This window comes from Chrysemys picta, chromosome 1, assembly GCF_011386835.1.
Source record: "Chrysemys picta bellii isolate R12L10 chromosome 1, ASM1138683v2, whole genome shotgun sequence".
NCBI classification, from domain to species: Eukaryota; Metazoa; Chordata; order Testudines; family Emydidae; genus Chrysemys; species Chrysemys picta.
Genome location: NC_088791.1, coordinates 100,653,339 through 100,670,848, shown reverse-complemented (window position 1 = coordinate 100,670,848; position 17,510 = coordinate 100,653,339). Strand labels below are relative to the sequence as shown.

At 43.1% G+C, this 17,510-nt stretch overlaps 1 protein-coding gene across 2 annotated transcripts in view; it reads left to right on the top strand.

The window, feature by feature from the left end:
- The first annotated feature begins 890 nt into the window (after positions 1–890).
- CHST11 (carbohydrate sulfotransferase 11) overlaps positions 891–17,510 on the top strand; it is a 276,479-nt gene continuing 259,859 nt past the window's right edge. Inside the window, exon 1 of one of the 2 annotated variants that reach the window (XM_065565062.1) lies at positions 891–1,359. The gene's annotated coding sequence lies outside the window, so the exon portion shown is untranslated. The remainder of the gene's footprint in view (positions 1,360–17,510) is intronic. The other variant, XM_065565080.1, reaches the window with a different exon arrangement.

The following is a 17,510-nucleotide window of genomic DNA, read 5'->3' as shown; positions in this document are numbered from 1 at the left end:
AGCTCCCCTTCTTTAGGTAAAAACAGGAGATTTCCCCCTTCTCCATGGCTGGTATGGTCAGAACTCCCATTCCTGTTTCAATCTTCTTTAACCATTGGTGGCTGCTGCAAGCGCCTCCCTTGTGGTGAGCAGTTAGAGAGTTTTAGTCGTGCTCAGAAGAAGCAGGCCCAATGTCGTCTGGAATCTTGCATGTATAAATCTGTGTCTGATACACCTGAGTAGAAAGGGGGATTTACCCAGGAACATGGAATGTTTGGAAAAAAATATTAAATTAAGTTTGCAATTCATAATCATTTTACTGTTCCCTCATCTGTCTGTATCCACCCATTGTTTCCTGTCCTACACTCACGTTATAAGTTTCTTGAGACAGGGACCATCTTTTCATTACATGTGTACAGTGCAAAGCACAATGGGGTTTGGATCCATCTTTAGGTCTCCAGATGCTACCACAACACAAATAACTATTCATTGTAAAACAAGCAACCCTGCTGGAAATAGTACAGACAGCAAAGGCACTAATTCCATTAAATGTGCCATTATGAGGAGATTGGCTACACAAACAAAGATTGCCCATATGGCAGTATAGCCCCATTTTTTTAAGTCTGGACATTTAAACATCAATAAAAGGATTTGGCTTTTGACTATGAGGCTGAAAATATGAATCACACAGTAATTGTAGAACGTGGCTCAAAAAAATCACAGTTCTTAGACCAGATCTGCTAAAATTGCTGGGAGTAACGGGTTCTAAAATTGAACTACTGAATTAGTCTCAAATGGAACCTGGGACAACTGGTGCCAAGGTGGGGAAAATTGGACATAGGAATTGGACCTCTGGCATACAGGATGTCTAGGAAGCAGCTATACTGTAGCAGGTGAACTCATTTGGAGTCTGGATTTCATTAGAGAAATAACAACATAAGAAATGTCAGTAAGGGAGCACTACAAATTCAGCCTAGGAAAATCCCCTCTAAAGATATGATCCAGGTGAAACAAATGCTTTGCAGGCAAGTAATCTTCAGTGAGCAAACTATCGTAAGCTCCAGGGGCTGGAACTATAATTACAATCACATGGGTGGGCAACTTTCCAGCAAAGGAAAGAAAAATAGAGAAAATTTGCTTTGAAACAGAGGACTAGGGTGAGATTTTAGATCTTAATCCTGCAAACTGTATATATGGGTAAAGTTACTCACACGCAGGAGTGAGGCCTTACAGTTGAACTGAGTTGAAACAGGAAAGTATTCTTGTTAGGTTGCTAAATGTTTTTGATAAGTAACTGACTCTAAAGAAGGGAACAACTGTTGCAACAGTGGAAGCTATTAGAGTCTGGCACAGGAGAAATTGTTAATGGAAAAGGTGAAGGTAAGCTTGCAAAGTTTTGAATGGATTTGTTCCAGTACCTCTTAAATGAAAAGTTGTGGGAAAGGTTTCTGGTAAAGAATTTAGGATTTATTAATGACTTTCTAATTTGTTTCCTTTAATCACTGAGGGAAGGAAATAATCAGTGTTTGCCCAGTGGCAGAGGAAACAAAAAATCACACGAGACATCTTCTAGCCTTTAAGGCCCTGATCCTGCTAACACTTTATTCACATAGGTCTCTTTCAGGACTACTCATCTGAGTCAAATTAGTCATGTACTGTACTTGTTTGCAGGGTTGGACATCAGGGGTATTAAATCAGTGGTGAATAAACAGCCAATTAAACTTTTCACAACATTATTGAGTTTCCTTATCAAACTGACTTTTCTGCATCAGTGTTTTATAAACTCAGACTGTCAATATCTTTGTGCAGGGCTCATCTGAAATCAAAGTAAAATCTGTTCTTGGCTCTATGGAGAACAATTCAGATCATTACGCTTTATCAATCTGCCCACTATTTTCTGTAGTCACATGTTGTATAAAGATCTTCTCTAGGAGGTGATGGTGGTTCTTGATATTGAAATACATTTTATTTCTTAAAATATTTATGGATTGAAAATGGCTGTCTCTTGTGTATTCCTCTATGGTAGTTCAGTGAAAGAACTTGATAACCACGCAGGCAGTCCTTTCCCTAAAATATCAAATGAGATCAACATTAATTTGTATTCCAGATTAGAAATTCATCTCTTTACTGTTGGCTCTAGTAAGTAGAGGAAGGATGGTCTAGTGGTTAGGCTGCTATCCTGAAATTTAAGAGCTGGGGTCAATTCCCTACTCTGCCACAGACTTTCTGTGTGACCTTGTCTATGCATCAGTACCCGTTCTGTAAAATGGGGATAATAGCACTTCCCTACCTCTCAGAGGTGAGGCTAAATGCATTAAACCTTGTGAGAGGATTAGATACTGTGCTAATGGGGTGTGTGTCTGTGTCTCATAAGTACCTATGAGATAGTTCAAATAGGTACTGATCTAAATGATTTCTTGGAATTAACTGCCCATGCTTCACCTGTAACCCTGAAAGGGCATGCACTCTCTGCTGTATTCAAACTAATTGTCTAACATCTGTCCGCTTGCAGGAAGATTTTATTCACAAAGTGAATTGTAACAGGCATGTACAGTACTATATAAAACCACCTTTTCAAAGGCACTCTACAGCCAACAGCTTCAATGTAGGCACCTAAATGCAGTGGCCAAATTTTCAGAAGTGTTCTGCTCCTGTTGAGTACAATGGGGGCTGAGCACTTCTGAAAATCTAGCTGCTTCACTTAGGTGCTTAACTGCGAGCTGAGCTCTTGGGGAGGAAGGAACCTGGTCCTAAATGTAGTCTAGCAGCACCCCTGTAGCCTACAAAGCTATTGAGGAGGAAGAGTAATGTTGTAACACTTATGAGAGTGAATTTTAATCCATAGCCCAGTCATCTGACTGAGGTCAGGGCTCCAAAAGGTTAAGACCCATGTCATAAGACAGGGGTCAGTGTCCACTGTCTAGTGGCTGCTGTTACTCTTCACAGATCTTCATTGTTTGGAGCAATTTTATATGCTTCCGCACTACCACGCTTCTTTCCAGTTCTGGGTGTGTCCTTGAAATTTTGTTCCTATTCTGCATATGGCCAATCTAATTCCCGCCCCCCCCCACCCTCCAGTTTAGTTTCATTCTCTTCAGAAATTATAGAACCAAACCAGAGGTCTTTTCTTAAAATGTTTCCAACATGACCTTGAATCATAAAGAATCTAGATACTACGGAGATTGGTGTATTTAAAAATCCATACATTTTTTTTCTCTTTTTCAGGAGCTTTTTTTCTCCCCAGTGTCCTTAGCAAATGTATGTGGTCTTTCATTCTCTGTTGGATCAAAGAGACTTGAAGCAGTCCAAATGATCAAATTTCTTTGGTTTCTCCACTGGACCTTTTGTTTCCTGCTCTGGCTTTTTTGCCGCCCCAGGCAAAAAAGCCTCCTGTCGCCCCCCGGCGGGGAGCGCAGCAGGGGAGGGCGCCGAGCCTGGCCGAGGCCCCACTCTCCCCAGGTGAGCGCCGCCCCCTCCAGGTGCCGCCCCAAGCACATACTTGGAGGGCTGGTGCCTGGAGCCGGCCCTGTGAACAAGAGACCTGCTAGAATCGCCCAGCTCGTGTCCAAACATAAATGGCAGCTCTCTTTTGGACTCTTTCACTTGTGTTCTGTAAGCCATAAAAAGAATAAAATATGCCATTCTTAGATGGTGTTTTATACAGGTAGCCAGCTTGAACTGGTTAATTTTCTACCATTCCATCACATTGTGGGTGTGCTGAGGTGATGTGGATGTCAAGGATCTCACCCTGCTGTTACACTCTGTATTCAGAGTTTTTCCCTGATCTGTATGAAGCTGATTTGGGACCCCTAAATCCAGAAGAGTTGGTTTATTCGAACATCAACCATAGCTGATATTTTATTGGGTGACTGTCAGACCACTTTCTCCATGATAAACAACAAGAACAGACTGCAAGACTTTGAAGACTTCGTCTCTGACAAAAACCTAAACATGTGAACACCCATGTGTTCCCTGGGTGATCCCATAAAATACAGCTGCTTTGTGGCTCTTCATGGGTGAAGGCTGTCTCTCTTTCTTTCTCTCTCAACCATGTTACTCAAAGATTATATTTTCTGCTCCAATCTTTTACATCTCTTCTGTTCTCGCCAATATTCTCCTTTAGTGTATCTCAGATTTTCACAACTCAGCATATCCAATAGTTTTTAAGCTCTTGGCACAATCTAAATATTACTTTTTCAATGATCTGGAACAATCATGGGATGGTTTCTCCTATTGCCTTCTAGGTTTTAAATTCCACTCTTCCCCAATGAGGCCATAAGGTGTGTGTTATTTTTTTTATTGTATGTTTTCGTGGCATTTTGGGGGAATGCTATATTCTAGTGTCCTTGTGGTTGCTATGTGGCTTTGCCATACATTGTTCTAATGTCTATATTGTCCATTTGTTTCCACTCTTCCAATACTGCTGTGACGTTACACCCCATAATGCTTTATAGAAATATGCTAATGAGTGTAAATATGACATAACTGGATTATGTTTTATGCTAGATATGCCATGTAACACATCTCTGCAAAGGTTATGATCTACTGGATATATTCATCCTATGAGTATGCATGTATCATTTTTGTATTTGAAGTTATGAATATTGGCTATGTACCTGTTTGATTTGTAAGTAGCCTCAGTGAAGCTTTTGGTCAGCTTCTTGAGAAAAGACTCTTCTCAGTAAGTGCCCAATCAAGAAACACTTAAGCTGACAATGAACTTTGAGAGACACCAATCCACATCTGAGCTTTCCTGGGAATGTGGCATCGGCCTGTAAAGAACTGAGTCCTGCATGGACATGCGATTTGCCCATGTGACTCCAAAACTCCATCTTGTAGCTGGATTCTGCATAGGAGAGGGGAAGGGGTTTCCACCCACAAGAGAGAGACTATATAAGCCCCTGGGGAAACCCTTCCATTTTGTCTTCAGCTGGCTCAAGAGATAGGCATCTCCTTGGGGTGGAGAGGCTGAAAGAAACTGGAACAAAGGACAGTAACTACAGGGCTGTGAGTGATTGCTGGACCCAGACTAGAAGGAGGCTAGTCTGTCAAAGAAGTTTATTGGAATATCTCTGAGGGTCAGATTTACCTGCATTCAGTTGCCGACTGTATTAGACATAGACTTGCGTGTTTTGTTTTATTTTGTTTGGTAATTTATTTTGTTCTGTCTATTATTACTTGGAACCACTTAAATCCTACTTTTTGTATTAAGTAAAAAGTGATTTTTATTAATTAATACTTGGGGGGGCAAACAGCTGTGCATATCTCTCTCTGTGTTATAGAGGGAGAACAATTTGAGTTTACTCTGTATAAGCTTTATACAGAGTAAAACAGATTTATTTGGGGTTTGAACCCCATTGCGAGCTGGGTATCTTAGTGCTGGAGATAGGAACACTTCTTAAGCTGTTTTCAGTGGGGGACGTGGTTCAGACTTGGATCTGTGTTTGCAGCAGGCAAGCATGTCTGGCTCAAACAAGGCAAGGTACTGAAGTCCCAAGCTGGCAGGGAAAACAAGCTCAGAGATAGTCCCAGCACATCAGTGGCAGTTCCCAAGGGGGTTTCTGTGATCCAACCTGTCACAACTGCCTCTGTCCCAGTGGTGAAAAGGGGGATACTTGCACTGCTTCTAATGTTGAGCATGTGGGGAAGTGCGATTCCTTCATTCGCATATTCCTTCACCCTGCTCAACCAGTTCTATGTTAAGGCAATGTTTGCAGTTGTCCTCCCAACAGGGAAACCTGGACATCCTTTTCTCCAGCTGTCTGACCTTGAAATCCTATTCCTATAATTTGTGTAGCCAACTGCTGCTTGGCATTCTTGCATCTAAAGAGCCATTAGAAAGATGAATGTACTGTAAATTTACTCCTTTACAAATAATGATAAAAATAGCCAGTGGATTCCTTTCTGTTGGCACAATAATTGCATTCTGCAGAACATATACATTTCATGGCACTTACCTCTAACTCTTGTAGTCCTCTTCATTGTGTGGGCCCAAGCATTTACATCTGTGTTTAATAGGACCGGGGTTAAAAACAAGGGTAAATGAACAATAATCCCAGGCATCCCTTTAGCTCTACCAAAGTCAAATTGCATTCTGGTGGTTACATAAAGGGCTTTCGCTTACTGTGTAGGAAAAAGTATGACATAAATTAAAACTCCTATTAAAGTCTACTTTTTGCTATACAACCACGTGTCACCACAAGGCATTCCAAAGCCTTTTACAGTGTTAACAGCCAAGTCATGGTCAAGCTTTAGACCAGTGTTTCCCAAACTTGGGACACCGCTTGTGCAGGGAAAGCCCCTCGCAGGCCGGGCCGGTTTGTTTACCTGCCGCGTCCGCAGGTCCGGCCGATCGCAGCTCCCACTGGTCGCGGTTCGCTGCTCCAGACCAATGGGAGCTGCTGGAAGCGGCGGCCAGTATGTCCCTTGGCCCGCGCTGCTTCCAGCAGCGCCCATTGGCCTAGAGCAGCGAACCGCGGCCAGTGGGAGCTGCGATCGGCCGGACCTGCGGACGCGGCAGGTAAACAAACCGGCCTGGCCTGCCAGGGGCTTTCCCTACACAAGCGGTGTCCCAAGTTTGGGAAACACTGCCCTACACCTTTGCTCTGGCTACCTGCGTCACAAGTAGGAGAGTGGGAGGAGAGGGAAATCGGGCTACGCAGAGGCTCTATATGCCCTGCCTTCTGCAGATAGATCATCCTGCTCTTAGGGCAGTTGTGATCTAGCACCAAGATCCTCAAAGATATTCAGGTGCCTTAATACCATTCAGGATTTGGGCCCAAGTTACTTGTATTATGAGGAACCACTTCTCTAGCCTGACCAGTGGCTACTCGGAATTGGTACCCAGAGTTTGCAGTACAGTATGCATCACATAGAGAAAGGAGGCTCTGCACCTCAAGTATTCCTGTGTAGTGCTTTAAGTTTCTATACTAAAATGCCAGACAGCAATTAAACATCATAAAACTGACACTTATTTCATTTCTGTCTAGTGTAACTGGCAGACAGATCAATAGTTTTGGCTGCATGTCGCTTTGTATGTTAAATCTATCTTTTATAAAATAACTGAATTGCAATTGACTAAACAGCATTTAAGTATTTGCTTTTAAATGTTTTACAAGCAATAAAATAACCATCGGTATCAAATGGGAATGATTTTATTCTTATGTGATTTCCCCCTCCCCCGTACTTTCAATAAAGGGTTCAGCACCTTTTTAAAATACCACCAGCAATAAGAGAGGAATTCGTGTTAGAACTCACTCAAGAGTCCAGCTTGCTAACCGAAATTTTTATTAGACAGGTCAGCTTGCTTAGCAGTGTCTTGTGCTGGTCCAGACGGTGGGAGGAATAGGAAATACACTCAAGCAAACAAAGCACAAACATTAGAAAACCAGGAAATGTATAGTTAAGATCATGCCTTCCACAGCACATGCCCACACAAACTTAACTCTGTCCCCTTTATTGCTGCTCAGACAGATCACGCTGGCGTACTACTTCCTGGGACATTTGGAAGTCAGCGGGGAGCATGAAGAAGAGAATAGCTCAGAAGCTCTAAAGCAGTTTTAACTGTTTGACTCTCTGGTCCCTGCTCAAAGGAGACCCTTCTGTTTTGGGTGAGACTGCCACATGCTCATGTCTGAGACACTCAAGTTTATTGATTCAAACCTTTTATTTTAATTGTTTTTAGTTTTTAAATCACCCTGATTTATTAAGGACATTCCTAATTTAAACAGACCATGAATAGTTTCTATTCTTTTTCCCCAAGGCTGTCCTAGATTTTGGACTATTTCAGAATTCTTTTATAAATTTCTCTATATAACTTTTCCTACTTGGCTTCCCTTACATACTTCAGTATGTTCAGCATTCCAATGGGAGATGTTAAGAATCATGAGGACATGGAAACAATTACGACATAGTGCACTATTTCTGTTTCTGACTGGGATTTTTAATCCACTTTCTGGTCCTGGCTTTACTGTGAGGCATTTCTGGGGACTCACTTTTTACAGACATTAGAGCACCAATTTGCAGTGGCATCAACTGATTACCAGTATATGCTGAAATTTAAGTTGAGTGGTACCAACTCAGGAATGCTTTTATTTTCATTTATGTGATTATACCAATACACATCTCAACACGGGGGGTTCTCAAAACATGTCACCTGGCCAGATGCAGCCTGTCAGGCTCCATTAGATTGAGACCCAGATGGTATCCAATTACCACTGTTATTTTGCCAGGTTAAGTAACACAATAATTTTGCATTGTCTACACCTCACAGATACAATTTTGGAGGTGCTCCAGATCACTCTCATTTCCCTTTAGGTAACAGCTGTATTAACACGCTCAAAATCTTAACAATTTTTGTTAAACAGGGTTATAGATAAATTCGGTATAGACTTCTTCCTTGTTCTCTTCAGCTGATGATCTTTAACGAGGCTTTTACACTGGTCTTGGGAGGTGGGGGTGTGTGTCAGAAATCTTCCCAGACTCACTTGGCTATTCTGCAATTCATCGTGACCACCCCCTTCCTTTCTGTTAAGCCTGGGTTTCTGTGTTTTGATACGTGTGCATCCAAAAATCTCATCTCTGCAGTTCCTGAATCTGTCATGATCTGATTGATCAGTTAAATAAAGATGTAACTTACTTTGACAACATGAACTCCTTACCACTTTTATTTAAACTTCCATCCCCAGGATGCATGGGGCATCATAATGGACATTTCACCTAAATCTCCTTATTTTTGCTTTTCAGGGAGTAGTGACTTCCTGTCAGACCCTGGTAGTTCCCATTTGTACTCGGATTTAACCTGTGACTCTCCCAAATAGACACAGGGCTACTTGCAACTGTGCACATGGGTTTGTCATTGAGTCTTGGGACTGTATTAGGATGATTGTGATGTTTCAGACAGTTCTCTGGCATTCAAATGACCTGAGCAAATAACACAGATCTCACAAATACATGAGTTTCCTTTATATAACTGCAGAGAAAATACCATCTCTGAATCTGTTTCCTTCCCTGGTCAATTTGAATGCCAGAGACCTGTTTTGCAATTCCTTATCTTCTGGTCCCCACTCAAAGGAGACCCCAGGATATTGTATTTCCTAACCCTTCACTCAGACTTATTGTCCTGGATGATGTCTGCCACTCCCCAGATCAATGGTGCTGCACTGAGCACAGTGAGGGACTCTGGGAGTATACGACTAGGAGTGCAGACTTGGAGTTGTGTGGGATGTGATAGGGTAACTTCTGGCAATATCTTTGGGAGATCTTACTGTATTAAGTTTTTATCACTGTGGGCCAGGGAGTGTATGCACTTCCAAGTGGGAAGGTGATTACAGCTCCTCCAGAAACTAAGAACGGTGATTGGGGGAGGGGCATGATTAGGTAGACTCACTCAGGTTGTAACACCTCCAGAGAGGCACCACCACCTGGAGAGGCTTGCATATACTAGTTCAAACTGGATTCTCCAGAGACCAACAGACAAAGGACTTTTGGATAAACTGCTTGAGTTTAAACTGGCTCAGAACCACCTTTCTGATCAGCACAGGGACAAGACTTTCTGTCCAAAGAGGTCCCCAATACTTCCTGGGAAAGGTTGAAAGGATTTGGAAGTGGGGCTTGGCCTGCACAGCTTCCAGCAGCTCTCATTGGCCTGGAGCAGCAAACCGCAGCCACTGGGAGCCACGATCGGCCGAACCTGCGGATGCGGCAGGTAAACAAACTGGCCCGGCCCGCCAGGGGCTTTCCCTGCAGAAGCGGCAGAACAAGTTTGGGAACCACTGTGCTATTGGCATCCCGAGGGGGATGCGAGCCTCCTGCAGGTGCAGAGCTCTAGCTCTGGGCCTGCTGTGGTGGCAAAGTGGTGCCTGGCAGCCAGCTGCAAATGCTCTCCAGATCAATACTGCTCTCCAGAGCCCAGTGAGGGTGAGGGAGTGAGTGAATAAGAATGGTGATTTGAAATTGTGGTGGGCACTGAGAAAAGAGCAGGCTTTATTGAGGATGGATGAAGGCTCTGTTTAGAAGCCTGGTCCCTATTGCCATCTCCATGGGGCAGAGTTAAGGTGGTGTGGAAGGCATTGCTGTAACTGTGCTTCCCTGGCTTTCTAATATTTGTGTTTTGCTTGACTGAGTGCACTTCCTGGTTCTTGCTGGCTTCTGTGTTTGTTTGTTTTTTGGCTGCCCACTTCCCTATGATGGAAGGGTACATGCCCATTCAACTCTCATGAGAGTTCTGAGTGGTCAAGGAGTGCAGGACTGGGCCCATGACACTTATTACAGCCACCTCTGTAAGTGGCAATTCTTTCCTCACAATTCAAATGGCATAGGTAGGTCACCTGCTTTGGAAACTGCTCAAAATTCTTTGAGTTCAGTTTCAAATTAGCCGCCCTTAAATTTACTTTTACAAATGGTCAGTGGTACCCGTGCTTGTTCACAATATCAGTGTCTCAGCCTGCTTGTTATACCTAGGTGAGAGAGACATGTCAAGTCAAATCCTTTAAAAGTTACAAAGGTATGGCATAACTTTAAATCCTTCCAGCTATTAGTATTCCAGCATGGAAAATTAAACTGAGCTTGTTACATCTGAAGTAGGGCTGTCAATTAATCACTGTTAACTCACGCGATTAACTCAAAAAATTAGTCACCATTTAAAAAATTAATTACACTGTTAAACAATAGAATACCAATTGAAAGTTATTAAATATTTCTGGATGTTTTTCTACATTTTCAAATATTGATTTCAATTACAACACGGAATGCAAAGTGTACAGTACTCACTTTATATTATTTTTGTTTATAATTGTTACTGTGCAAATATTTATAAACAAAAGATATAGTATTTTTCAATTCACCTCAGACAAGTACTGTAGTGCAATCTCTTTATGGTGAAAGTACAACTTTCAAATGTAGTTTTTTTGTTGTTACATAACCGCACTCAAAAACAAAACCATGTAAAACTTTAGGACTGAGTGCACTTATAGGCTCTACTTTGTGCTCAGCCAATCGCTAAGACAAACAAGTTTGTTTACATTTACAGGAGATAATGCTGCCTGCTTCTTATTTACAATGTCACCTGAAAGTGAGAACAGGCATTCGCATGGCACTTTTGTAGCCGCCATTGCAAGGTATTTATGTGCCCAGTACGCTAAGCATTTGTATGCCCCTTCATGCCTCAGCCACTGTTCCAGAGAATATGCTTCCATGCTGATGATGCTTGGTTTTTTTAAAAAAAAAAAATGCATTAATTAAATTTGTGACTGAACTCCTGGATGGTTCAGTGAGAAGGAAGTCTGGCTAGGGAGCTTTGCCCATAAGCGTGACAAATATTTTATCCAAAAGCTTACAATATCCTGTTAATCCTTCTAAACAAATTCAAAGATTATTTTCTTATATATACTCAAGAGTCATTTTATATAGGTACCTGGGCAAAAGAAAAACAGGAATCCTTAGAGACTGCTGAATATTATACTGTATCAACTTACTCATTGGTACTCTACCTAACAATGAGTCTGTTCTGGATACTGTCTGTAAACTCAGAGGTGACAAATATTGGGAAGGCTACAGATCAGATGGTGTCTATGACACACACAATAAAATAAACTGAGGAAAATAAGATTACCATATTGTTACACTGTCAAGTAAAGTTAAAGATTTAAAGGGTAATTTTGTAAATTTTTTTCTTTTGTTGTAAGTTTCAGTCCCAGAAGGTGATTGCAAATCACCGAGCTCTAAATATGTCATTGGCAAAGCTACGTTCTTAAAACTATTTACCAGCTATGTTCAGCTGAGCAATAAGACATGCCAATATGTGTTGGAGAGAGGAGAAAGGGGCTTCATGATTAAATTTTATGCACAAATCAAAAAGCTTAATCTTGTGGCCAGATCATTTTACCAGCTGTGTGCGTGGAAACTCAAACTGACACCTGCTGATGGATCCTGAGTAGGAATGTTGATTAATCACAGTTAAATCACGCGATTAACTTAAAAAAATTGTGTTTTAATCACACTTTTAATTGCCCTGTTGAATAAATTTCAATTGGTATTCTATTTGTTTAATATTTTTGGATGTTTTTCTACATTTTCAAATATATTCAGTTACAACACAGAATACAAAGTGTACAGTGCTCACTGTGCTCACTTTATATTTTTTATTACAAATATTTGCACTGTAAAAATGAGAAACAAAAGAAATAGTATTTTGCACGACTGTACTTCTGTGAGGTGAATTGAAATCTCTTTATCATGAAAGTGCAATTACAAATGTAGATTTTGTTTGTGTTTGTTACATAACTGCATTCAAAAATAAAACAGTGTAAAACTTTAAAGCCTACAAGTCCACTCATTCCTATTTCTTGTTTGACCAATCGCTCAGACAAACAAGTTTGTTTATGTTTATAGGAGATAATTGCAATTTTTTTAGATTGCTTGACAGCCCTAATCTTGAGATATAAAAATGTATTCAGCACCTGCTGATATTATGAGGACAGCTAGAGGCAGTTACAAAAATTAATATAAATTATAAATAATGCTCCTAAAAAGTCAACCCAAAAGGTGCTGCCAGAGGACGGATCTGCAGTCAGTTTGTCATTATCAAGATAATGGGCCTGTTTTGTGTGTGTGTGTGTGGTGGTTTTTGTTCCCCTCCTGCCCCCCATTCACTTACACCAGTGTGACTCCATTGACTTCACTGGAGTCACTATATTATAAAATCCATGCAATCAAGCACCATGTGTTTTAAGATGCATTATTTTTGTTTCTTAACACTACCCCAATTGGGTTCTGAGGCATGATATTGAGAAAAGTTTCAAAGGGGAAGCCCTCCAGAGAGCTTTGCCCACTAGTCCTTTAACGTTCAGAATAGGAAACTGTCAGCCTGACCCTACCTATCTGATATTAACCTTCACTGCTGCAACAGGATGAGAGTTGATCTTTTAGTGAGTATCTGGGACCCAACTTGGGTCACCAACTTTCTAATCGCACAAGCACAAACACCCTTGCCCTGCCCCGCCCCTTCTTTGAAGCCCTGTCTACCGCTCACTCCAGCCCCCCTCCCTCCATTGCTTGCTCTCGCCCTGCCATCACTCACTTTCACCAGTCAGGGGGTTGGAGTGTGGGAGGTGGTGCAGGCTCCGGGGTAGGAGGGAGGTGTTTGTAGTGTGGGAGGGGGCTCTGGGCTGAGGCAGGGCATTGGGGTCTAAGATGAGGGCTTGGGGTGTGGGCTCCAGAAGGGAGTTTGGGTGTGGGAGGGGGCATGGGGCAGGGGTTTGGGGTGCAGGAGGTGGTGAGGGGTGTGGGCTTACCTTGGGCAGCTCCTAGAAGCGATCGGCATGTCTGGCTCCTAGGCGCAGGGGCAGCCAGGTGGCTCTGCGTGCCGCTCCCCCCACAGCTCCCATTGGCCGTGGTTCCCAGTAAATGGGAACTGAGGAGTCAGCGCTCGGGGCAGCGTGCAGAGACCTCTTGCGCCTAGGAGCCGGAAAGACATGCCGGTTGCTTCCGGCAGCTATGCAGAGCCAGGGCAGGTAGGGCGCCTGCCTTAGCCCCGCTGCACTGCCGACCAGACTTTTAGTGGCTTATTAAAGTCTCCCGGATTGCTTTCAATAGCCACCGGGAGATAGATGCTGATTCTAGTAGACTCCTGGACAATCCGGGAGGGTTGGCAACCCTAGACCCAACCCATTAAAAACTTTAAACTGATGCCTTAAACTGCATCCAGAAGTGAATGGGTGGCTAACAGAGATACTTGCACACACTAGTGTGGTGTGCTCATAATGGCCCATGCCACTCTGAAGATGGGTTTCTGCATTCTGTGCTAGCTGAAACTTCTGGTTGGCCTTCAAAGGGAAGATAACCTACACCAATGCACTCTGATTAGAGCTATCATAAAGGGGTGCCAAAGGTATAGGGTGGGGGGGGGGATTTCGGGGAAGGGGTTGGAATGGGGGCAGGGAAGGGGTGGGAAGAGGCGGGGCAGGGGCGGGGCCTCATGGAAGGGGTGGAGTGGGGGCGGAGGGGGAGGTGTCAGTAATGCGGCCCTCGGGCCAATGTACTAGTCCTCATGTGGCCCTCATGGTCATTTGAGTTTGAGACCCCTGGGTTATACAGAGCATACAGATCACTGCTGCTCCTACATCAAGTAACTCAGTGTAAGAAATTTGGAGTTATAACCTTTAATCCTAATCTGAGCCTCAGGACTGTCATAGTAGATTTTAATCCAGTACATATACATACACACATTCTACCAGGAAATCCATTTTTCCTAACACTGAAAAAAGAGAGATCACTTTACTAGGGACTTGAAGTCTATTGAAGTCAATAGTCACAAGGGGAAGTCCCTTGTCAAACAAATATTACATGTTCTATGCAGCTTTCATTCTGGTTTACCGTGGTAGCAACAAAATACTAACTAATGGCAACTAAACCTGGCATGTGTACACACACACACACACGTCCCATTGTGGCCTAATTCAGGAAAGCACGTAAGCACATTCTTGACTTCAAACAAGCATTTAGTCCCATTGACTTCCATGGGACTTATTGTACATATGTAAATACAAAGTTAAGTACTTTCCTGAACAGGGATGTCTCCACTAAGTAGAACAGAAAAAATTAAAATGGAAGTTCTCCATTTTACCTTTTGCTACCAATCCCCAATAAATATATTTAATTTAAAAAAAATTAGTAAACATATCAAGATTCAGATGGAACGGGAATAAACCAAGGGTAAAATATAATTCATTACTCTTGAAGACAAATCTGACTTTGATTCTTGGATGATCACACTTGTTCTTCTGTTCATCTAGGCATGTAAGAATGAACATGTTTAGCTCTGGTAATGGGAATGAGCTTTGCACTGCTCTGGTGGCGAGCTGCTCCTGCTAGTCAATTGATATTGGCATCCTGTCTACCTGGCTGGTGCATATTGCTTTAGTGACTAAAGAACACTACTGATGAAGCCTGAGTAAACTTTGCTGAGTGAGAGTAAAATTAGGATGAGCAGTCGATGTAATTCATCCTTAGTACGGAATGTGCATTCAGAGTCAGGAGATGGCAACAGCCCATGGCTAGTGGAATAAAGAGAAATCAGACCTGAAACTTAAGTTCAGTTGAGGGTACAATAATATCACCAGGAAGAGAGTGAGTTATTTAAAAGTACTTTTTTTACGAGTGTGAATGCAACTAATTTTAATGCACAATGGAGCTGGCATGATCAGAAAAGCTTGCAGAGCACTGGTTTGGCCCCTTCAACAAAGATGCTCATTGGTTAAGCTCTACTCCAACAATTTCTCTTTATAAAAGGTGTCCTGGATTGGCAGTGGAAAAATGGCAAAAGCACAGCACATGAAGTAAGAGACAACTGAACTGTGACAGAGCTTGGCAGATATTTTAGTTTCTGCCCTGTCCCAGGAATTTGTGTTGGCTGCTCTGACTTTAGTTGTAGTGTCTGGACATTTCAAAACTTTCCTTGGACGTGGTTTTCAGAGGTGCTTTCCACCTGCAGCTACTTTGGCTTCTGTCCTGCAGTACAATGCTAAGTAATGGGGTAGTGAAGATACCCTTCTAGCAGGCTATCCCATAACTGCCTGTTGCAGAGTTTCTTGATCCTTCTTCGGAAGTAGCGGGTACCGATCACTGTCCGATCCAGGATACTAGACTAGATGGACCACTGGTGGCAATTCCTATGTTTCCATTGACTACAGTGGGAGGAGTTATGGGTGTGAAAAACCAGGCTATTTGAAATTTTGATCAAATCTTTTTTTCTTTTTAAAGTTTAGACACATTTGGCTTTTTTTTTTTAAGTTTATGTTGCCAATAGTCAGTTATACTTCCTTTAAAGCAGAGGGGGTTCTTAACCTTTTTCTTTCTGAGCCCATTTCCCCCCCCCCCCCCCAACATGCTATAAAAACTCCACAGCCCACCTGTGCCATAATAACTGATTTTCTGCATAGAAAAGCCAGGGCCAGCATTAGGGGATAGCAAGCAGGGCAATTGCCTGGGGCCCCAGGCCCCAGGGGCCCCTATGAAGCTACATTGTTCAGGCTTCAGACCCATGTGGTGGGGCTTCAGCTTTCTGCCCTTGGCAGGGCCGGTGCAAGGAAGTTTCGCGCCCTAGGCGAAATGTCCACCTTGCGCCCCCCCCCCCCTCCACGGCAACTCCGCCCCCCAGGGAGCCATGCGGCAGCTCCCCACCCCAGCTCACCTCTGCTCCGCCTCCTCCCTGAGCACGCCGCCCCCGCTCTAATTCTCCTCCCCTCCCAGGCTTGCGGTGCCAAACAGCTGATTGGCACTGCAAGCCTGGGAGGTGGGAGAAGTAGAGCGGTGACCGTGCGCTCAGGGGAGGGGCGTAGGAACGCTGTAAAAAAAATAAATTGGGGGCACCGCTTTTTGGCGCCCCCAAATCTTGGTGCCCTAGGCAACCGCCTAGTTTGCCTAAATGGTAGCACCGGCCCTGGCCCTTGGCCCCAGACAGTCTAATGCTGGCCCTGCTTGGAGGCTCCCTAGTGGGCTCTAGACCCCTGGTTGAGAACCACTGCTTTAAAGTATCCTTGCAATCTACAACTCAACCAAAGCCAGTTTAAAAATACCGCAGTGCCCATCTCCTTCTACTCCTGAAACTAATAAACATGCAAGTAATATTTTAACAATCTTGCAGGTGTTCAACTTTGGATTTTCTAGTGTTAGTACTTTATTCGTATAATTTATTTTATGTTGTTTTTCCTTCTCCCGCAGAGGAGCCTGTTTAAACCATATGAATACAATTCTTGCCATGTATATCTTGTTTATTTGAAAACCGAACCTTCTGCCACTCTTAAAATAGGCCAGGCCTACACTAGAAACTCTTGCTGGCGCGCGTGTGTGTGTGTGTTTCCTCCCTCCCATGATATTGTGACATGAGCAAAAGCTCTATAGTAGATGCAGTGCTACCAGCAAAAAAAATACTTTTGCTGGTATCCCTTATTTTGCTTGCAGAACTGGTATACGCTATAACAGCAAAAGCATTTTTTGGCAGTATGACTACATCTACACTAGGGGGCGTACTGGTATAGAGCCTCTTCTAGTGTAGAGTAAGGATATGTTTACGCTATGAAGACTATACTGGCATAGCCCTGTAGTGGAGATGCTGCCTACACCAACAGAAAGCATTTGTTTGTCAGTGTAGGAACACCAGCTCCCTGAACACAGTTACCTATGTTAACAAAAGCTCTCTTCCATTGACATAGCTGCATCTGCACTGAGGTGTGTGGGGTGGTCTGGTATAGCTACATTAGTCAAGGTTGTGCTTTTTCACACCCCTGACCAACGGAGTTACATTGATGTAACTCTTCCATGCAGACCAAGCCTAGCCCATAGATTAGGTGCAGTATGGACTATGCTCCATAGCTGAGGTTGAGCTTCCTGTAAGAAGCCTGAATTCCAACCCTTCTAATGTCTCCCAAAAGAAACATCATCTGGAAACCTTACCTGTCACATGTCATCCCAGGATAGAACTTTAATGGGAAGTATGTGTGTGTTTGGGGAACAGATCAGCAAGGCCCTAATCC